Source organism: Camelus dromedarius, chromosome 1, assembly GCF_036321535.1.
Source record: "Camelus dromedarius isolate mCamDro1 chromosome 1, mCamDro1.pat, whole genome shotgun sequence".
NCBI lineage: Eukaryota > Metazoa > Chordata > Mammalia > Artiodactyla > Camelidae > Camelus > Camelus dromedarius.
Genome location: NC_087436.1, coordinates 4663446 through 4677131, shown reverse-complemented (window position 1 = coordinate 4677131; position 13686 = coordinate 4663446).

Here is a 13686-nt window from a genome sequence, read left to right as displayed (position 1 = left end):
TCACCAAAAGTTCTCTTGGGAACTTGGAAAGATAGCGTGTTCCCTCACGAGGCTACTTCTTTTGATTCTTTATTACTAAATGCACCGTCTAAATACCACAGATGGTGACAGACAGACCAGGGAAGAGTTGGACTTGGCTGAAAAGACCATCAACTGCCTGTGAATCTTTGTCCTCGTTTCTTTGCATAAACGATCAAAGGGTGGAAAATTGGATGGTAAACACAAGGCAATGGAGAAGATGCTCAGGATGAGCATTAATCTTCACTTCGTTGCCATATTCAGCATCCAATTCTCCAGAATGTTAAAGGTAGGCATGCTACTTCATTTGGGATCGACCAAGGTAGGAAGACAGCGAGTTTCTGTCACCTGCAGAAAAATGGAATCATCCTTCTGAGGGATTTGAATCTTGAGGGTCCAAGCAGCCCTAGGCTTGTGACATGAAAGCCAGCAGTGGGTCACTCTCAAGTGACACGACACTGAGGCAAGTCACGGCAGGTGCCAATAAAGGTTTGGGTCTCTGGTATAAATCTCCTGTTGCGGAGGGATGGGGCCATATGAGAACCAGGAGCTGCGGAAGGCCATGTCGGACAACCAGACAGACAACTGGGGGGCTACAGCCCAGCTGCAGGGGAGCCATTAGGGTTAGCAAGGAGCTGCAGATAGGAGAGAAAGCAGGGAAGTCCTGTTGTCGTGACCCCACGTGCACCTGAGCCCGTAAGTGCAGTGCATTTATGGCTTTGGCTGATAGCCATCATTGGCTGATAGCTTTCTAGGGCAGTTTCACCTTTCACTCAATTGTAATTTGTCCTGCTAAATGAGAACCTCTAGGATTGCCCACTTTCCACCCACGCTGAATATTTTAACTTTAATTAAAGCACACATCATTTTGGATAGATAGATCATCAAGTGGACGTATGCAGATTAGAGTGTCTGGCAGAAACCTAACATTGCACCTCGGCACAAAGCACTGGACACTGAGGACTGGGAGTCACTGGGGGCAGCAACTACATCTAATCCTTTAAGGAATTAATTATTTGTTACCGAGCTTCTATGAAGACAGATCCTGTCGCTAAGACATCAAATAATTCAAACTCCCCAAAATAACTGCAGTACCAGAGAGACTTTCCAGCAAAGACAGAGCAACTCAGTAGAAATCCTGAGAAAACTGAGAAAATGGAAGTGGTTCTTATGGGAGCATACTTGATGGCAGCTCTGGAGGAGGAGAAGGGAGGAAGAAAATTAAATCCAAAAACAGGTGGTAGCTGTTCATTTAAAACCAATGACAAAATCGCTGATCAGTCTAAATGCCATGGCTCTCTCTGCTGTAGCAAAGCAAGTTGCTGATACACTGAAAGGTGTAAGTCATATCCTGTGACCAAGCAAGCCCACTCCTGGGCATATATCCAGAGGGGACTCTAATTCAAAAAGACACATGCACCCCAATGGTCACAGCAGCACTATTTACAATAGCCAAGACATGGAAGCAACCTAACTGTCCATCAACAGATGACTGGATAAAGAAGTTGTGGTATATTTATACAATGGAATACTACTCAGCCATAAAAAAGAATAAAACAATGCCATTTGCAGCAATGTGGATGAACCTGAAGATCATCATACTAAGTGAAGTCAGTCATAAAGAGAAAGAAAAATGCCATATGATATCACTTATATGTGGAATCTAAAAAAAAAAAAGACACAAATGAACTTATTTACAAAACAGAAACAGACTCACAGACACAGAAAACAGACTTATGGTTATGGGGGTAGGAGGTGGGAAGGGATAAATTGGGAATTTGAGGTGTGCAGATACCATCTAATACATATAAAACAGATAAACAACAAGGTCCTATTGTGTAGCACAGGGAACTATATTCAATATCTTGTAGTAGCTTGTAATGAAAAATAATATAAAAACGAGTGTATGTATGTATATGTATGACTGAAACATGATGCTGTACACCAGAAACTGACACAACATTGAAACTATGTACTTCAATAAACAGAGAAAAAATAAAGAAAAAGAAATTAAAGATGAGTCAGTTTGGAAACCAGCCACCCTTCACCCTGCAAATGGTAACACTTTGGTTGCACAGGTAAGAGTGAGTTCACACAATGGCCATTCTAGAGGGCATGTCTGGGAACACTGATGCTTGGAAATCCACCTCCAGAATAATGTTTGGAAATTTATGGACTAATGGGATTCGCCAAAGGCCTTGCTCTATGGCCAATCAAATGGGCTGCCAATAACTGGACAGTCACAATATCTCTCTATGGGGAATGCAATTTTAGAAATCTCTGTAGGAATTCTGACAAAGAATGAATAAGGACTCAGTCTTGGTTTCATACCCTCTCCTCCAGCCTCAGGGACACATTACTTTGAAAACTCAAGAAGTATATGGGAGTATCCTTAGCGCAGACCCAAACTGAGAATTATGGCAAGTACTGTGAATCATAGCAAGCACCTGCACCTCCATTTGGGATGGTTTTTTGAGCAACGAGAAACAGTGTATAAGGCAGAGCTGCACCAGAAGTAGGGCCAGGAACTCACTCACCTGAGACCCTCCATGACCCGTGAAGTGTAAATGTGGGCAAAACCACAGAACTGTCCTGTGTGACTGCACATCCTGAGTGCAGAGAGACTGGGGCACGTGAGAAACTATTCCTGGCAGTCACGAGATGTCTTCAATGCCGTTAGCATGAACACTGTTAAAATTAAATACAAGATGGAAACTAAACTGGAGAATTCACTGAACAGACAAAACCATTTAAACTAGGTAACCAAAACTCAGCTGGTTTATTTCATGAACAAAAGTGAAACTTTCCTTATTTCTTGTAAAGCTCCCAGTTCTTTTTTTTTAGGCGGGGGTGGGGCAGGTCATCAGGTTTATTTGTTTAACCTTTTTTTAATGGAGGCACATGAACCCATGACCTTGTGCATGCTAAGCACACACTCTACCACGGAGCTGTACCCTCCCCCCAGACTCCTTGTTCTTGACCTGTCCTTCTCTGTACACTGAATACTCACTAAATACTATTTATTGTGTTGGTGGTTTTAATTTTGCTATTTCTGGATTTCTGACAATGCTGTTGCTGCCAAGTAAGTGTTCCACCTCTAAGCACAGAATCCTGGCATTTCTCCTCGGATATTTGCTCTCCTTTCTCACTTTCTGTCATTTGTCCCCAAACCCTGCCTTCATTCCTGAAACTGGACAAGCGTCTCCTGGAACTCATCTTTCAACAACTTACAGCACAATGATGTTTCTTACCTATTTCTTATATTGTGACATTCTCTTATCCCAAATGATTTCAGAGTTTCTATTTTCCCCTCGCCTTCTGTAAGCTATCCACTCATCTTACAAATTCAGCATCAATTTTAAACTTCCTTCTCTCGGCTAATCCGGGCAGTTCTTTCTCTGACCCACAGCTTTGCCATGAGGATTTGTTCCTCAGTAACGCCCCACCGCCTTCTCCTCTTTAACAGCAATATCCTTCCTTTTCAGGGAGATTCTGAAACCTTTCCCATTCTTCAAGGTTATGCCTTCTTTGTTTAGTTTTCTCCCAGATTTTTCAATCTCTACTTAGTTCCTTTTTGTCTAAACACAGTAAAATGTTTATTCAGCACACATTTTTAATTACTTAAACATTACAATAAATCAGTAGCGAAAGAAGATAATTAAACACTTTACACAGAAGTTAACATAGAAAATGAGGTACATGCAACTGACACTTTTCTTTTTGTCTGATTATTAAGTATAATGAAAAATTGAAATTTAAGAAAATAAGAAAATAGTCATATGTCTACCATTCATATTTACCTAATATTATATTTCGTCCTATTTCCCTCATATTTTACATGTATTTAATCATGCTATATATGTTAATCTAAAACCTGCTTTTTTATGTCACATGTTTACTGTGTATTCATGTTAAAACATGAAGATCCAGCTGATCTGTTACACAAAATTACATCAATAAATGCACCATGACTGACTGATTTTTTTCCCCAAATTTGTGTTTACATAATTTCAATATTTTATCTATAGCAAAGATATTGCAGTGAAACTCTGTGTACATTTCCTTTGGTTATTAGAAGTGAAACTCATGGAATTGTTTGGAATATGCTTTCCCCCTTGACTATTGCCAAATTGATCTCTGACATAAACTAGCATTTTATACAGAAAACAGTAGCAAGAGAATTGAGTTCCCCATTATACTGTATTTCCCATCAAATTATAATGTGAGATTTTTGTGGGGTTTTTTTTTGACCAATCTGACATATATGCATAGGTATCTCATTTTCGTAGGATGGAAGTTGAGACGCACCAGAGAACAGGAAATTATGGAACAGCAAGGAGAGGTGGCAGCAGAAATGGAATTAGGTGCCTGTGCAGCTTTGATTGGACCTGAGAATTAAAGTCAGCTGCTGGGGAGCTAGTGATGCCCAAAGAGTCAGCAGGATGGGCGGGAGTCCTACCTAAGCTCCGCGCCGCTCCACACGATGAAGCACGTGCTGCTCGGTGCTCAGGTTAAAGTCAGTACGCCTACTGGCCAATGTTGGGTTGTTCCGGCGTGGTGAGTAATCAGGGTGAGTGTGACACTTCCTGGGGGAAAACCAGTTCTAAATGAGAATTTACTCCCCCACATTGTTGGCCAATGTTTCATGTTCTGACCATTCTTCTGTGAGCAGTCACCCCCCCAAGGTTAATTACAATTTTTCTTGTCATGAAGAAAGTAAATGAAAAACTCTGTCTAGAAAAAAAAAAAAAGAAAGAAAGAAAAGTTATTTTAAATCATTCAGAAAACGAGTAAATTCATTTAGCCGGCAAGAAATGAACGGTTGGTTGACTTTGGAAAAATGTATCTACTGTAAGGACTTTGTTACTTCTGCTAAGTCATCTCATTACTAAAATTGTGAAAGCTTCCTGCAGCTTTTGTAGCTCTGATGGCAAAGTGATTGTCGGCATGTGAGTAATTACTTTTAGATGTGAGGTGCTAGAAAATTTTCTTCTAAGACTTAGCAAGAATGAAAGTGGTCTTAATGGAACGCCTGTATCCAAAATCAGAATAAAAACTGGAGAATGGCAGGAATCACAAGTCACACAAAAAGGGATTCAAATCTGCAAATCCAATTAGAATCAACTGAGACAGATTTTTCCCAGAATTTGAGGTTATGAGAAAATAAGAAAGAAGATTAAGCCCCACAAAAGTTGCTCAAAAATTTCTACAATATGGTCAGTTACTATCCATACAATAATATCTGGCAACTTTTATGCAAATCCATTATTCTAACTAAGAGTTCTTACGCATCTGCATTAAGTAAATACCCCATAGGAAGAGGAAGGAGCAGCTTGGATGATTCAAAGGTCAACTTTAAATGACATTCAGATTTTTCATATGCTAACAAACCATAGTACACCATGCAATTAAACATGACTTTTGTCAGTGACCATTCCAATGGTCTGAATAAATCAGTACATCTTTCTAAAGCCCTGGCAAGGTTTCTGCCTCTATTAAGAGCAAATCAAAATCACCTTGAAGCTAGTCCCCTTAACCTCCTGAGTCCAAAAAGGAGCTTTCTTAAATAAAATGCACTTTATTGTTCTTGTTTTGAGACAGAGAGAGAAAGAGGAAGGAAAGAAAGAGGTAACTACCCCCCACTACGTGGGAGCAGCACGATCGTCACTGCATGCATGACTCATTTAAAGATGTGTACAACAGGCATATTTAAACATGACTCAGAGAAAGAAAGGACACGCAGCTGCATGCTGTACAGGGGATGCATGTTCTTACAGGTATGATGCAGGCAGCTGTAAAAGAAAGAAATCTCTGTGACCTGGGCATCCCGGTCAAATAAAATAAAATAAAAATGCACATAAAATACTTCTGTACAGATGTATGACTCTCCATGGTCAGAGGTTGTTGGAAGGTCTGAAAACAAGAAAGAGAAATCCACCTCTTGGGTTCCTATACTAACAGTAAATGTTCAACCAAAATAAACATTACAAAAGGAATGGAAATAAAAATTAGGGGGGGAAACACTGCATAGTAATTAATATGTATTAATTAATATTTTTACCAAATATTAAAAAATTATTATAAAGAATATATTATAATAAAAAACACCTCAGTTCTAGGTCAACAAATGGCCAACAGGCACACGGTACAGCTAGATAACCCTAAAACAAACCCCACTATGTGTGAAAAATCAACATGGAATAAATTAGCCTTACAAAGCATTGGGAGAGTAAATGCTCTTTGATTTTAAAGGCAGTTATTTGGATTTTACAAGCTCATTTTTTATTTCTCACCACAAACCATTATAAACTCAGCATGAATTAAAATGAATAGAAGAGCAGAAACCATGAAACGTAAAAGGCAATACAGGAAAATATGTCTATAGTCCTCAGATGCTTAAAAGCTTTTTATATAGAGAGGCAAAGAAGAAATCATAATAGAGGTAAAAATAATATATTTCGCAACATAAAAATTGTGTAGGTCAAAAATATGATAAAGATCATTCAATAACAAGCAAGAAACTGGAAAAAAATCTGCCACAAATACGACAAAGACAATAATTTATAAGCAAGGACTGCAGCATTATTTATAATGGAAATTGGAATTAAACTGTATGTCCGGCAAGAGAAGGATTATGAATAAATTGCGGATCAGCTACATAATGAAATAATAATTAATCTTTAAAGACCATGCCTAGGAAATTGGGAACAGGCAGCTGCAGAAAGCACCCAAAGTTCATGCTTGAGGGTAGCAGTGTATGCTGGGTGCTTCACGTTTCTGTCCATCACGTTGACCTAAGGGGTAATTACGAACCGTCTCAGACTTCCTGGGACAGACAGTTCTTTCTCTAAAGAAACGAGGCCGTGTCCGAAGGCTTGGTTGCTCGGGGCACAGCATCCTTCCGGTTTCTGAGACGCATGTCACGTGAACCCGCCCAGGGTTCAGGCCTGTCGGTGCCCTCCCTGGGCTGCACTCCCCTAAATATGTGCACTGATCACCTGGCACCATTCACGGATTTGCTCACTCACCTCTCACTGACCCATTTTCAGACTGCAAGCAACACCACCCCCATTTCTGCACACCAGTTCCTCCTCCTTCTGTTGTTTGTTTATCTTTTCCCCCACAGAACGCATCACCTTCTATCATTTCACTTACTTTCATCTTAAATGTGGGGTTTACCGTCTCCCTCGGCTGGACTGCGGGCTCCCGGGGCGTGCATGAGCCGGTCCCCGCGGGAGCAGGGCTGCCCCCGCAGGTGCGCACACCCCCCCCAGGCCCCGGGGGCCGCGTCTCCGCTCAGCCCGCCCCCGCGTCTAACTGAGTGGGGCTCCCGGCCCTGCTAACCTGGATGAGAACAACACGGGCGTACCCACCAGATGACATTTCCCACCAGTTCGACAGCCACTCGGTGAAGCCTTCAAAGACTCGGAAAAATGCTTACATATGAATATTGAGCCAAAAGGGGAGAATACAAAATTGTGTACAATCTAATACAACAAAGTCAATAAACGGGGAAATATACTATGAATACACGTGTAGTGTAGGGTTGTTCCCTGAGCATATTTTGAGAAAAAGTAACTTTCCTGTTATACTAAACAGAGTGTAGCACAGTGTTATTCTGAAGTGCTCCAGCTACTTTATACAGCAAACAAATCTCCTAGCCGAAAATATGCAATAGGTTAGTTTCAGGTACTTGTTAGTTAATTTGATTTCATTTTAGATCTATTACTCCGACTCTCCAGATTTCTCCCTTTTATCCCCAAGGAGTTAATTCATTCATAATTATTCCTGTCAAAATTATTCCATAAGGAAGACTTGTCCTAAATCCCTCATATATTTAATAATTTTTAACCATTTATTTAAATCAACATGGATTCAGAAAGGTTTTTGTTTTGTTTTGTTTTGTTTTGTTTTTGATACTTTGGGTTATAATCTAATATTATCATTATTTATTTTGTTGCTCAAATCAGTTTCATAATAAGAAACACTGGAGAAGTCAGGGCCCTCCTTTTCTTGGAAAACACCCCAAGGATGAGTGAAGATTTTATATTTTGGTGTCATGGAGATATTTGTTTTTAGTCCAGTTTGGCAGTATAAATAACTTATGGTGAAAAAAATAGAACTTTCGTGTTATGGAAATAATATTATTCAAGGTAGAAATGTTTAAAAGTTGATACTTTTGTTTTTATTGTTATCTAGATTAACTCATGATTTAATTTGAAATGTAGCAAAACTTTAAAAATGATTTTTAACAATTTGATGATTTTTTGAACAATTAACATAATACAGTAGATAGTCATCTAATAATTGATTTAAGTCAGTAATTAAGATGTAGATAAAGATCAACAGTGCCATGTAAATAACATGTAATTTCTAAACTACTCAGTGAGACCTGGGAGGGTGACAGGCTTTATCTTTTCACTTAAACTGATGGTTGCTTGTGGCAAAAATCTGTAAAAATTCCCAAGGAAAGACAAAGTAAATTGGCAAACTCAGTTCATCACATTTTTAAATTTTGAGATCATGGATAACTTAAATGTCTGAGATATTTTAATATACACTTTAGTTTCAGAATGAAAGTCAGCATAATTTGGGGTTTTGGCTTTTTTGGATTGGTTTCTGCTTGGTTGGTGTTTTGCTTTGGACAAAAAGAAGAGGCTGAATAGTATAAAATATTCAACATACACAAAATATTCATTGAACTGCCAACCAGGTAGCAGAGAGCCTAGTGAATCTCGTATTTTTAAAGGTAATGAAATGCTGGGGACAAGACATCACTTTGCCTTTTAGTCCCTTGGTCTCTATGTTAAATACAGATTTCTGATGCAGTGCAAATTGTTCCTAATCAAGTACCTTTAAAACGAAGAGGGAAAATATAGCAACAAAAACTGAGCAAGCCTTTAACTCGGCACCACAGCAGGTGCTGAGCAGTGAGGTCTGTGTTCACGCCCACGAGTTTACTGGGGGTCCCAAGGGTGTCACCAAGAACTTGTGACCCCGGGGTCAGCACCAGACAGCAGTATGTGCAGGACTGCCTTGCACTTGCTTATTTGGAGCCCAGAGATCAAGGAACGTTAGCATCTCTTTTTCAACTTTTATAACTCTATGAAAAAGTAAAGTCCAGTCCATATATTATCACTTAGTTAACAGTCAAACAAATCAGGTTGTTATTAATTTTAGTTCTATTTAAGGAAAAATAAAAAGTAAAGGAAAATCCAGCTTTTGAGTCTCCTTAAATTTTCAAGACTTTCAAATTCAGATCTCTGTATCTAAGTGTGATTTGGGTTTCTTCATGTACACACAGTTGTCATCTTGAATCTGGTTAGTAACATCGTATAAGTTCTCTAAAATACATTCACTCATACATCGGCACACTTTCATACACACTTGTGCTGGTGGGTGGGTGGGTGAAGGTATTTATGGGGAAGTCCAGGTGAATTTAAATTTAAAAAACATTGTAAAATTATGCTCAAATGACGGCATTTTACTACAGCAGGCAAACTGAGTACATATATTGAACCTATATAAAGATGAACGCATCATATATATATATATATATATATGTGTGTGTGTGTATTTTGCTAATCAAGTTCTTTTTTGAGAACACCATTTAAAAGAAAGTGCACACATGCTCCTGAGTGCTGAAGTCTGTTCACATGCATACAGAGTATTTGATCTGATTTTAAGAATAATTGCTAACAGTTTAAAACTTCTTCAAGTTCATGATAAATTGTCGTTTTTCTTCTGGAGACCATGGTTAAGGGAAACTGATGGCCCCAGCAGGTGGGCCAGGAGGGATCTGGGGGCCCGGGGCTCGCTGCGGTGGAGCATTGCCAGTGGAATGTGGAACCTTGAGGACAATAAGCTTTAATCTTTCTTTTTATATATATATATATTTGGTACAGCTATGCCTCTGGGAACAGAACAATGACTTTCTTTTTCTACTTTACCAGCCCATCAGAGGTCACTCTGGGATTAAGCAAACTCACAACCTGAAACCCTAAGGCCAATTTGGTTTTCTGCATAGTGGGGCCAATTACCAGTAGGACATGCCTCCACGTGGGTGCCATCCTCACGACTGCTGCCTTATGTCCTTCTCTAGACCTACTCTGGTCCCTGCCTGTGCCCCAGGCCTCCAAACCCTATTCTCCAGCGTTGGTCATAAGATTCGGGGCCAAAACCACCTGTCATATCCCCCTCCCTCACTCCTTCTCCACCTGTCCAGCTAAAACTGACAGTCCTCTGGTGTCAAGACACACAGCAGAAGTTCCTCACTGGCCAATCGCTCTGTGTATGTACCTGTAATCTGAGAGGCTGCCGAGCAGGCTGGTTGGAAGTGCAGACCTTTGCATCCGGTTACCACATATAATCACTGGCTGTTCCACTCGGCCCCTGTTTGACCTTAGGAAAGTAACCCAAACTTTCTGTGCTCCAGTTTCCTTTTAAGTAAAATGTAGCTGATAAGAATATCTTCTCAATGGGTTACTACAAGGTTTAAACACATGCAGAATGTTTCAAATAATGCTGGGCAATGGGGGCATGCTGTAGTGACTGTAGTATTGCCCCCTGTTGCCGCCTGGAGGTGTGGGTTTTGGCATAAGCTTCAGGGAAAGCGGGGATTCTGATCACCCCTTATCTGAACCTGTTCACATTAGCAGTTACAGCACAGACAGCATTTAAAGAAGTGTACATTTTTCAAAAGGGGTTTGTAACTTTTATTGTAGCGTTAACACCGTTTTTAAAAAGAACTCCTTTTTAAAAAGGCTTTATGTGTTAAGAAATGAAAGGACCTGGATTTAAAGAGTTTCAAATCTCAGAAATTCATACATCAGGAGCAACTTTTTGGTAAAATCACAGAGAAAGTCTTGTGGCTAGTCTGAAGAGTTCCTGCAGTTCTGGGACATTTTGTTGAGCACAAATTTTTAAAAAATTAAGACTTTTTAAATTATTATTTTTATTTTGGTGGGACCAGTAATTAGTTTTATTTATTTATTTATTTTTAATGGGGGTACCGTGGGTTGAACCCAGGACCTCATGCATGCTAAGCACTGAACTATACCCTCCCCCTCCAGAATCCTGCGTGTATATACGTGTGCAAAACTTCTAGTGGTAGTCTTCTGCAGTATTCATTTTTAGTTAATGCTTTGGTAATATTCTTGTCAAAGTACAAAAATAGCAGGTTGGGTCGAGGGGGAAAGAACAAGCTTCAGCAAGAATACAGATGAAAAGGAGAAAGGAGCGTGGGTGGTGATGACGAGCAAGATCTTTAGAAAGGGTCTCGCTTTGTCAGAAGATAATCAGTGCTGCTGGTGCTTTGTAATTGCTTCTTATGCAGAAATTGCAAAAGAACTGCCAAGTGAAAATGTAAGGTCCTGTGTCATCTCAAAACCTTAGGTTGCTAATGTTAGCGACTTACAAAAAGGTCCAATTTCTTTTTCCTTAAATATTTTTCTAAAAATCTCTCAGATAGAACTCATTTTTCTTTATTACTCTGCTGATCACCATTTAAATTGTGTTTAAGTTCAAAAGAAATGCTCTTTTCAAAACTGCATGTTATAAATTAAAATTGGAAAGTATAATGTTGAAAAATGAAAAAATACACTTTTTTCCTTTATTCAATGACCACTTTCAACTATTCATCTACCTTTCTTGTTTTGTTTTTATAAATAACGAAGTAGGACTCAATGTGCTGGCAAGGAGGAAACAAAACAAATACCTAAAATGGTGATTCGCTTTTTACAGTTTTTTTCCAGTTGTATCCATGAGCATCCTGTGTATCAACGACAACCACTGACTTCCCGTAATCAGCCAGCACTTGAGAAGTGGCTGGTGTTACATTAATTAAACAAGGAGGTGGTCGACATAAACAACCCAAACTCTGACACTGCAAATCCTCATGGTTAGAACACTGAAATGTGAGGACAGCCAGTCATAGTCGGCCAACTAGCCTTTAGCCTGCAGCCTATCAACAATTTCTCTACTTTGCTTCCACCTTTTCTCCATGAAATTCTCTCCCGAGCTAGGAAGATGTCTTCTAACCACTTCCGGTCGGTGCTGCATTTTTGCTCAAATAAACCTTAGAATTTTTGACAGGCCTCAGTTTATCTTTTACATTAGTCTACACTGAGATGTGCTGCAGATAGAAAATGCATATCTTAGGATGAAACACAGAATATAAATGTTTCATTAATAATTTTTTGTATGAACTACCTGATGAAATGATAGTATTTTGGATATATTGTGTTAAATGAAATATATAATTAAAACCAATGTCCCCGTTTCTTTCTACTTTTTAAAGTGTGGCTACTAGACATTTTTAAATTTAAAAGTTCACCTCCTAGGTGACTTGCATCTCTGTCGGACAATTCTACTGCTGCTCCATGCTGCTGAGAGAGCCCACCCTTGCTGTTTTCTAAAGAGGCTTAAAAAATTGTGCTTTGGAGGAAAAAACAGCTGTATTAGTCCATCCAGGAATTGCAACCACTCGCCTATGTAAATCTTGTTCTGTACTTGAAATTGAAGATATAAAACTATTAAACAGATATGTTGCAAAACGTCATTGCACACACACTGGGCACCAGCAAGAGGCCTTGGGCTCCAGACACATCTCCCTCCCAGTCTGTCCCGCACAGAGCTCGTTCCCCACGGGGCTCCTTTGACAGCCCTCCAGACTTTCTGCTCAGACCTCAGTCTGAATTCTGACTGCTTTGGGAGACTGGCACTTTCCTGTGTCTCTGCTTCCAGGACACAGACCCCGCCTACCCCACTCAGGGCCCCTGCCTGTTCAGAAGCAGAGGAATCAGTCTCCGACTCATCCTGGGCCTTCACTGTAATGGTCTTTGCATCAAGACAACGGAAACGTCTTTGGTGACGTTATTTGTTCTAATACAGTCAAAGCTATGTGAGCTCACAGTGTCAAGTTGCGGTGCTATGGTTGCCAGAACTTTATAATTGTATTATAATCATGGGTCTATACAAATTATATTGAAGGTTATTCATGTGATGTGGAGAACCACAAAAGGGAAAGTATTTAGGGATTTTTAAAATTTTATTTTTAAAGTTGGTAAAAATATTTTTCTCAGCTTTATTATGTATAAATGACAAATAAAAATTGCCTGTGAATGTGTGTGGCTGGTGTGTGTGTGTGTGTGTGTCTGTTGTGTGTGTGTGCCCACGGGTCGGTATTTCTCAGGAATCCTAACTTGATTCAAATTACAGTTGTGATTATATAATGAGTCTCCGTACAGAGGAACAAATGCGTGCATTCACTCTTAGTTACAATGGTCTCCGTGTCATTTCAAAGGAGAGGATCAGATTATCTGTTTATACACAATTTGATGTTAATATATTGTAAGTACACCATGATTTTGATTGTCCTAAAGAATTCTACCTCTGTTAATACAGTGTTAAAATTTTTAAAAATTTGCAACAAGATTGTAGCAAATTATTGTTTAAGGAAAATAAATTATGTAAAAATTCTTTTTTAAAAGGTATTTAAACATAAATGTTACATTGAAGTTTATTCATGTGATGCAGAAAACCACGAAAGGGAAATTTTATACCTATTTGAGGTGTACACTGGGCTGCTTTGGTGTATGTACACCTTGTGAAATGAGCACCACGATCAAGCTAATTAGCATGTCAGTTTGCACACTGTTATTTCTAGTA